Consider the following 10791-nt stretch of genomic DNA (forward strand, 5'->3'; position numbering starts at 1 on the left):
CATCTAATGACGCAACACTTGAGTTTAAAAAAACTCAAAACAGTAAAACTAAAATTCCTAAAAGAATATGTTTGCCACCCTGGACTCCCACAAAGACATTAACTTGCCTCCTCCTCCGTTCTGAACCACGTCAACATCAACATCAACAATGTTACCACCCTCAAACAGATCACAACATTCCCCAACCAGAAGCCGTGGATGAACAAAGAGGTCCGCCTACTGCTGAAAGCTTATGATACCGCCTTCAGATTAGGGGATGCGTGGGCCTACAGTTCAGACAGAGCTAACCTGAAAAGTGGAATCCAAAGGGCCAAGTACAGTCACAAACTAAGGATTGATCGTGTGCATGTGACGTCACGCTTATTTTCCAACCCGGAATTCAGCCATGTTGGATGGTATATACAACCAAGACGGCGGCCGTTCACGTGTGAGGTGCTGCAACGCTTCGTAATTTACTTTGTATTTAAACATCTAAGATTGAAAGAAAATGCCAACCTTGTGCGCAGTGTATAATTGTGGTAATAACGCTACTCGTGACCCAGAGAAACGGTTCTTTAGATTTCCTACAATCATCAAAAACAACGATCCACAAAAGAGGGATGAATTACTGTCTACCGAACGCTGTAAACTGTGATTTAGCCACCTAAATAGTAAGGATTTAACAGAAGAAAAAGCACAATTCACCCGTGTGTGTGGCGACCACTTTATATCTGGTAAGAGTTCATGCTAAAGCTATGTTTACGTTTACGTTAGCGAGGATAACATCACCGCTCTTCTCACTCACATAGCACAGCTTGAGCAGTGTATCTCGAGATCCTTGAGAGTGATTTACACGATACACGATATTCAATCGGCGGTAATGAATCTAAATCCTCAATATAATGCGACGGCTTTAGCGTGTACGGGTCAAGGTCGCAAATTTAGACTTTTTCTCTGAATCTTGCCTTTGCAGAGGACTCCAGAGAGTCAAAATACTTTGAAGAAGTCGGAGTTGTATTGTTGTAGTTGTTCGCTTTAGACGCCATTTTTGATTTGTATATCATCCAACATGGCGTCGCACGAATACGTTACACAGTGATTGCACACGAAGAATTGAGGAGCACTTCAGCATCAACTCCGACCCCCGACGCAGGGCATCCAGGCCATCACAGACTACAAACTCACTAACGCCTCTCCCCCAGCCAGCGACACCTCCCTCCCTGATGAGCTAAATAACTTTTACGCTCGCTTTGACAAGGACAACCAGCCGCCGACCATCAAGGCTGTGCCCCCTGCAGACCACCAGCCCCTTACACTCTCCCCCACCAATGTGCGTACTGCACTGAGCAGGAGGTTGAGCGTGTCACCACCTTCACCACCTTCATCACCTCACCTGGCCCCTCAACACGTCGAGCCTGATTAAGAAGGCTCACCAGCTTCCTGAGGAGACTGAGGAAAGCCCACCTGACTACTCAAATTCTGGTGTACTTCTACCGCTGCACCATTACTAGCTGCATCACAGGTTCATTTCAATCAATCAATTCCATACATTGCACATGCACAACATCTGGTTAGAAGTGGGGGACATGTTTAGGGGGAGGACCATATGCATCAAGTTAAACACTTAACTGACACATGTGGATACAACCAGGACGTATGCAGATGGAAAATGTTAAATTATCTCAGCAGAAGCTTAAAATGATCGTATTTTGAGGAAAATATACATTATCATACTCGAGTCATAACCACAAGAACAAATAGGTGTAAATGTGTAATTTTAAAAATCATATATTAAAACAACTTTTTGCCTACTATTACATAATTAAATTATTGGACAAGCACAACTGAAAGCCTGTTCATATTCTGCATGGAAACAGTTAAGGCCATATGTTAAGCTAATTAAATAAATCATGAAATTATGGTTCAAATCAACCGTATTTATAGAGCCCAATATCACAAATGACACATTTGTCTCAGTGGACTTTACCGACTGTACAGCATACGACATGCTCTGTCCTTAGACCCTCACAGATGGAGCCTTTACTGTGTTGTCCTGCAGTGGCTATTGACTGGTCACAGCGAGAAATGCATTAGCTACTGTTGAACGCTCACTGTAGAAAGCAGAACAGTGGATTGACATGCTGCCAAATCTGATCTTGAGAACATAAATTGGCCTGTCCAGATAAGATCTGCATACTGGAGAGCACGCTCCTTCATAAGCAGTGCACAGTGTGTGTCAGAGTGATCCTGTCTTAGTCACGTCATGTATGGCTGAAGTAGAAGCTTGGAGAAGAGGAAGTGAGACGAATAAGCCTTGAGAAATTCACATAAACCCAATGAGGCGGAGTGTAACAAAACAGGCTTTGTTAGATGTACTCGCCACTCTGCACATACTCACACAAACGCACATGTGCCTGGTGCGGAGGCATTGAGCAGACAATAATTAGTTTCTGTGCATGTGCGGTACATATGTGTGTTACTGAGTGCATGCTTAAACATACATTTACATCCCTCCTCTCTGCATCTGAGAATGTGGCTTTGCTTTAGGCTCCCACATCTGCCCAAACCAAAACAATGTCTCCCAAATAAAGATACGGTCCACAGCCCCCATCACTCTCTTTCCCTCTCCCTATCTCACTCCAAGGACTCTTTTATTCCTTTAATCCTCCTCCTACTCCTTTATTCACTCGGTCTTGCCATATCTTGACACATTCTTCTCTCTAGGTCTTGTAGTTCTGTATTTCTCACATGAGGCCTAAACGCCCACTGAGTGATCCCACAGGGTTGGGAACCTCCTGGGAAAGAGGTTGGCGTTACAGTCTCCACCAGGGGGCCTATTGATAAGAGTAAGAGATGGAATGTAGTTACTCCAGAGCTTATATGTTAGATAGTGTCCTTGTTTTGTCTGGGTCACTGGAGGGATTTTGAGTTTTAAACTAATGTCATTTGCAATGCATTTTTCACTGCTATCGACTGTCTGTCTCAGTAACAGTCCAAACATTCTTTTACTATCGATATTTTGAAGAAAAGCAGCAAATTCTTACAATTGAGTAGCTTGAATTTGGCATTTTTGCTTTAAAAATGGCTTGAATATTAATTGAATTTTATAATAGTTTCTGTCAATTGATTTATTGATTAATCAACTAATTGTCTCAGCTCTTATGTTTAAAGAGAAAACCAATAAGACTTACAGTCAGCTACTTAGATGTATATTATCAGTACAAATTATAATTTTATCATTGTATTCAATATTTCCCTGTTAACTCCAAATAACTCTAAATGAAGTCTTTCTAACTCAGAATATGTTCCCCATTCTGAAGTTATGAAGGGATGGTAAATAGGTAAAGATTCTGAGGTCTCTGGTTCGAATCTGACCTGCTCCCCCTTTGCTGCATGTTGTCCCCTGTCTCCCCCTTTCCCGTCCTTCTTCAGCTATCCTAAAAAAAAGGCTGAAAAAGCCCAAATATGAGTTTATGTGTAATAACAATAATTATAATAAGCTTTATTTGTATAGCACCTTTCATACAATAATTGCAGCCCAAAGTGCTTCACAGCAAAAACATAAAAATTAGACAGAGCATTTACAGTACAATAATCACAGTGTTGATGTAAATGAGTGTGAAGTAGCATTAATATAACATAATGTAACCTAATGTGTACATAATCAGGTCATACAATAAATACTATTGAACATTTAGAGTACACTATAAACACAGTTTTGTGTTTTGTTACATATCAAGTGTTACTAAGGGAAAATGACAGATTGGATTGTCTATGTTGTATTTTTACTTTGCAATAGATGGCGCGTGTACAGGATAAACAGTTCGTCCTGGGAGAGGGATCAAATATATAATTACATTTTTCAAGTTGGAACTATATCCAAAATGAAGTCGGCTTTGCGAAACCCTGTCGTAGCCAGCAATAGGGTTTCTTAATATAAAGACATAAAGAGTCTCTGGACATTTTGTAATCTTACCTTTCATTATCTTGAATCGTTTTTAAAAATATCATAAGGGTAAAATCACAATTTCAGAGTAATGCATGTGGAGGTCAAAGCTTACTTGATAACTTGACAGACTTTTATTAGCAGCAACAACAGATGATTAAGCCAAGCCAGTGCTGCATTTTTCATTATCAGCATTTGCTCTTGTGGGACAGTGTTGATTGGGCAGCTTGTGTTTCTTCTTGCACACCAGCATCAGCATTTGTGTAGGAATTTGCCAGTGAGTGCAGATATGACAGTGTTGCCCTAGAAAGGGAAGGTGGAGGTATTTATGAGTGAAAAGTAGGAAATAGACACTTCCCCTATCTGTCACACCTCCTCTGACATGACGAGGTAGAAGAGGAATTGAACATAACAGTACATATCCACTGTGTACTGTCGGAGATACAGAAGTTGTTACAGAACTAGTTCCTGAAGTCTCAAAACAGGTTAAAAAAATTAATTCACCGGAGACAATTAGAGTTTATTCTTCAAAAACAGAGAACAAACCCGAATCCACCTTGAGAACACACTAAATATATATTGTCTGATGCCTTTTATAACAGAAATACTCTGTCCTGATTATTGTATGCCAGACCTGCTGCTCGTATCCCTGGTGCGAGGCCATGCCTATACATCTATGCCACTCGATGTTCACATGTTTCTTTGATGTGCACACCCATGGCTCTTTTGAGCCTGGTTTCTAAAGCTTTTCCCTGACCCCGGTACTTCTGGGATTTTCCAAATTCGCCATTTTTAATTGGACATCCATCTCTTTTGACACTGTTTGTCCTCAGGTCCTTTAAACCTGCTCCTATACTCCTCTAGTTGCATGATCGCAGACTCTGCCTTGCCACTGATATGTATACAAGATTACACCTTGAATACACTGATTATATATGTATACAAGATTACACTCTGAATACACTGATTATATATTTATACAAGATTACACGCTGAATACACTGATTATATATGTATACAAGATTACATGCTGAATACAGTTATTATATATGTGTATATAAGATTACATGTTGAATACAGTTATTATATATGTATATAAGATTACACGCTGAATACAGTTATTATATATGTATACAAGATTACATGCTAAATACACTGATTATATATGTATACAAGATTACACGCTGAATAAATTTATTATATATTTATACAAGATTACACGCTGAATACACTGATTATATATGTATACAAGATTACATGCTGAATACAGTTAATATATATGTGTATATAAGATTACATGTTGAATACAGTTATTATATATGTATATAAGATTACACGCTGAATACAGTTATTATATATGTATACAAGATTACATGCTGAATACACTGATTATATATGTATACAAGATTACACGCTGAATCCATCCATCCATCCATCGATCCATCGTCTACCGCTTATCCGGGATCAGGTCGCGGGGGTAGCAGCTCCAGTAAGGAACCCCAATCTTCCCTTCTCCGGGCCACATCCTCCAGCTCCGACTGGGGGATCCTGAGGCGTTCCCAGGCCAGTGAGGAGATATAATCTCTCTACCGAGTCCTGGGTCTTCCCCGGGGTCTCCTCCCAGCTGGACGTGCCTGGAACACCTCCCTAGGTAGGCGCCCAGGTGGCATCCTTACTAGATGCCCGGACCACCTCAACTGGCTCCTTTCAACGTAAAGGAGCAGCGGCTCTACTCCAAGTCTCTCACGGATGGCTGAGCTTCTCACCCTATCTCTAAGGGAGACGCCAGCCACCCGTCTGAGAAAACCCATTTCGGCCGCTTGTACCCGTGATCTCGTTCTTTCGGTCATGACCCAGCCTTCATGACCATAGGTGAGGGTAGGAACGAAGATCGACCGGTATCTTTTCGTCACAACGGTGCGGTAAAGTGACTGTAATACCGCCCCTACTGCTCCGATTCTCCGGCCAATCTCTCCCCTGAGGTACTTGAACTCCTACACTTGGAGTAGGCAATCCACCGGTTTCCTGCTGAGAGCCATGGCCTCAGATTTAGAGGTGCTGATCCTCATCCCAAGCACTGCAGACTCGGCTGCGAACCGATCCAGTGACTGTTGAAGGTCACAGACCGATGATGCCATAAAGACCACATCATCTGCAAAGAGCAGCGATGAGATCCTCAGGTCACCGAACTGCAACCCCTCTCCTCCACGACTACGCCTCGATATCCTATCCATGAAAATCACGAACAGGATTGGTGATAAAGCGCAGTCCTGGCGGAGGCCAACATTCGCTGGAAACGAGTCCGACTTACTGCCGAGTATCCGGACACAACTCTCGCTTTGGGCGTACCTGGATTGGATGGCCCTCAAAATTTATCCCCTCACCCCATACTCCCGCAGCACCTCCCACAGTATCACCCGGGGGACCCGGTCATACGCCTTCTCCAGATCCACAAAACACATGTAGACCGGATGGGCGTACTCCCAGCAACAACAAACGACCATTCGGGTTTAGATCAGGGAGGCCCTTCCTCCCAATCACGCCTCTCCAGGTGTCTCCATCGTTTCCCACGTGTGCGTTGAAGTCTCCCAGCAAGACTACGGAGTCCCCTACTGGAGCCCCTTGCAGGGCTCCATTCAGGGTCTCCAAGAAGGCCGAATACTCAGAACTGCGGTTTTGGGGCATAGGCACAAACAACAGTCAGAGTTTTCCCCCTCCATAACCCGAAGGCGTAGGGAGGCGACCCTCTCGTCCACTGTGGTAAACTCCAACGTAGCGGCGCTCAGCCGGGGGCTAGTGAGTATCCCCACCCCGGCCCGACGCCTCACACCTTGGGCAACTCCGGAGAAGAATAGAGTCCAACCCCTATCCAGGAGTAGTAGCCAAGACTGTGCGTGGAGGTAAGCCCCACCAGATCCAACTGGTAGCGATCCACCTCCCGCATTAGTTCCGGCTCCTTCCCCCACAGAGAGGTGACGTTCCACGTCCCCAGAGCCAGCCTCTGCTGCCCGGGTCTGGTCCGTCGAGGTCCCTGACCATCACTGCCACCCGTGTGACAGCGCACCCGACCCCAGCGGTTTTTCCCATGAGTGGTGGGCCCACAGGATGGCTGGATGGAAGGCCCCACGCAGCTTCTTCGGGCTGTGCCCGACCGGGCTCCGTGGCAAACCCGGCCACCAGGCGCTCGCTGTCGGGCCCTCCCTCTGGGCCTGGCTCCAGACGGGGGCCCCGGGCTTCCTCCGGGCAGGGTCTTTCCTTTCCCTTTCTTTCATGAAGTTGTTTTTGAATACAGTTATTATATATGTATACAAGATTACATGCTGAATACACTGATTATATATGTATACAAGATTACACGCTGAATACAGTTATTGTATATGTATATAAGATTACACGCTGAATACACTGATTATATATGTATACAAGATTACACGCTGAATACAGTTATTATATATGTATACAAGATTACATGCTGAATACACTGATTATATATGTATATAAGATTACACGCTGAATACAGTTATTGTATATGCATATAAGATTACACTTTGAATACAGTTATTATATATGTATATAAGATTACATGCTGAATACACTGATTATATATGTATATAAGATTACATGATAAATACATACATTATCTTTTATCATTTTATAATGTAGAGCAGTTTCCCAAAGAAAATGTACTCTACCAGTGCCTCGCTACTATTTATATTTTATTACATGTAAGTAGTGGTGGGCCGTCAGGGCCAGCAAGGCCTTCTCTGCTGGCCTAAACATCATCAGAGTATACATTTAATTTTTAGATATTTTTTTTCCAAGAAATCTGTCCTTAGGCCTTCAGAATCAACAGTGCGGGCGCCTGTCGCTTAAAGTGAACGGAAACAAAACTGTGGCGTTAACCAATCAGATTTCGAGTTGGGGACACCGGGGCCAGCTAGCAGGCGTACGATAACGTCAGCACGTCCACATCTTTTGATTGGATATAATAAGCAGATATAATTACAACGCCATTTTCAAGAAGAATGTTTCAAGAAAAGATAGACATCGACGCCAACCCCGACGCTAGCGAACCTATCACAGCTGGGAAAACGGTTTGTCCGCCACTTTCAAATCCCTAACTACGAGCGGTACCCCCGGCTCACAGCCTCCGAGAGGCACTGCACATTGTACTGCTGGGAATGCTTGCTATTTACAACTAAATGTTTCGTAAATATTAATATAACTCTGTTGTTAAGGTGATGCAACGCCCGGTTATACTGCGTTTCTGTCTAAATGTATAGTTTCTAGAGCCATGGTGTCATAATAATGGTATTAAGAGGTGGAATAATTCAGGTAGGACTGTGAAGGACTTCACTGAAGGCCTAGGTGTGAAATGTACGGCCCGCCACTGCATGCAAGTTTGAATTAGTTTGAACTTGATTATTCAGAAAGTTACAGCCTTTACAGGACAAAACAAGCAATCATCCCACCTAACAATCAAGTCAGCACATTATCACAGTGTATTGTACAGTCTGGTTACACTTTCTCCACCTTATTTTAAACTTTTACACTTCCTAGATTAGTGGTCGGGAACCTTTTTGGCTGGGAGCCATAAAAGCCAAATATCTTATGTATTTCCTTGAGAGCCATATATTTAATAAATTTGAATGCAACGTTATGCATGCATTTTTTAAGTATAACATGTCTCCGAGTACTAAAAGCGGTATCAGTGTTTCATTGAACAGGTGCTCTTTTATTAAATAAACTAAACGCTTATGTTATTTATCTCATTTATGTACACGTTTCAGTGTTTACTGCACGGGTGTCAAACTCGAGGCAATTATATCCGGCCTGCGAGAAAATATCATATGTCGATTATAATTTTGGTAATTAAATCAATGCATGGCACAACCACGGGAACAGACATTTGAGGAAGTTTCTAAATGTGAGACTGAAATGAAAGTGCCCCGGGACAAACTGACGGGACTGACGACAGGTGGAGCGCCTGCGATGCGGTGAAAAGAGCGGATTAGTGGTGAGGATGCGGGAGAAGATGCAGTGGGAGAACTGTGCAGGTGAGCTGATGGTGTATCACTGCATCATACACCAGGAAGCGTTGTGTTGTAAAGCTCTGGAAATGGAACATGTAATAAGCACCGTAACACAGACAGGAAACTTTATAAGAGTACATTTAAGTATTTTCTTGAGGAGATACATTCTGAACATGGAATGTAACATGGAATGTAACATGGAATGTAACATGGAATGTGCGATGGTTGAGTTGAGGGAAAGTGCTGAATAGATTTGTCGAGTTGCGAGCTAATGCCAGTTTTTGGAAAGCAGAGGGAAAGACACCACAGATCTTTGGGACGAAAAGTGTCGATGTGAGCTGGCATTTTTGGGCGACATAACGAAGCATCTCACTGTTAAACCTCCAGCTTCAGGACCGTGTGATCACGGACATGTATGATGCAGTGAGAGCTTTCCAAGCCGAGCTGCCTGTGGGAGACTTGGATGCAGCAAGGAAACTTTGTTCACTTAGTACCTTATAAACCAACTAGAGCATTGCGCTCCATGACTGCAGGGTTACTTGTAGTTCCTAGAGTCTCTAAGAGTACAATGGGAGCCAGAGCCTTCAGCCATCAAGCTCCTCTCCCGTGGAACCAGCTTCCAATTTGTGTTCGGAAGGCAGACACACTCTCCACATTTAAGAGCAGGCTAAAGACTTTCCTTTTTGATAAAGATTATAGTTAGGGCTGGCTCAGGTTTGCCTTGGATCAGCCCCTAGATATGCTGCTATAGGCTTAGACTGCCGGGGGACACCTCCCTGCACTCCTTCTCTTCCTCTCCCCTCCCTCTCTTCTTCTCCCTCTATCTGTATGCATTTATGTAAATGTATGTTACTAACACAGCATCCGGGGCATCATCCCCGGAGTTTCTGTGTCTCATGTGGCAGGTTGCCACTGATAAAGTTTACCTCTGGATCAGGAATCGTGGCTGCGCCTGCTGCCCTGGTCCTGCTGGACACCGGGAAGCCTTTTTGACATTTTCCTGGATTCATCCATACTTTCTCTTTTTTCAACACAACATAATTTCTGTCAAATGTTGTATTTGTACTATGTTTATCCTGTACACACGACATCTATTGCATGTCTGTCCGTCCTGGGAGAGGGATCCCTCCTCAGTTGCTCTCCCTGAGGTTTCTTCCATTTTTCTTCCAGGTTTCTTTTAGGAAGTTTTTCCTTGTGCGATGCGAGGGTCTAAGGACTGAGGGTGTCGTATCCTGTACAGTCTGTAAAGCACAAATGTATAATTTGTGATATTGGGCTATATAAATAAATTTGATTTGATTTGATTCACTACGTCATTTCCAAACACTGAAAAACCATCTCCACCGCTGTGTTCCCGACCGTGTATTCTGCTGATAAACAGAGCGCAAAATGTAATGTAAACAACTGATTAGGACTCTGTTCTAACCCTGTTAAATCTAAAATAGCTGAAATCATGATTTCGATATTTATTTAAACATGTTTATTTATATTTGAGGTGTATTATGCAAATCTAATAAGAAATAGTATTTTGGTTTTATTTTATTACCTTTTATTTTTTAAATTATTGAAATCCTTAAACCTGCAGTAACTGTTTTTGCGCAACACAATTCTTCCTACTGTCTTCAGTATGGGAGCCAGTTACAGTCATACAGTTGAAATTTAGAGTCATGTATGTTGTATATCATGTTATGTAAGTCAGGAAGTCCTGGTGGCGGAAGACGCATACTGTAACCGCAGTTCCTGGTTGAATTCCTCCCTTGGACTTTTATTGCACATTTCTGTCCAATAATGGTGAAAATGCTAATAATGCAATAATAACTTAAAAAATGTTTA

The sequence above is a fragment of the Cottoperca gobio genome, chromosome 19 (genome assembly GCF_900634415.1).
Source record: "Cottoperca gobio chromosome 19, fCotGob3.1, whole genome shotgun sequence".
Taxonomy (NCBI): domain Eukaryota; kingdom Metazoa; phylum Chordata; class Actinopteri; order Perciformes; family Bovichtidae; genus Cottoperca; species Cottoperca gobio.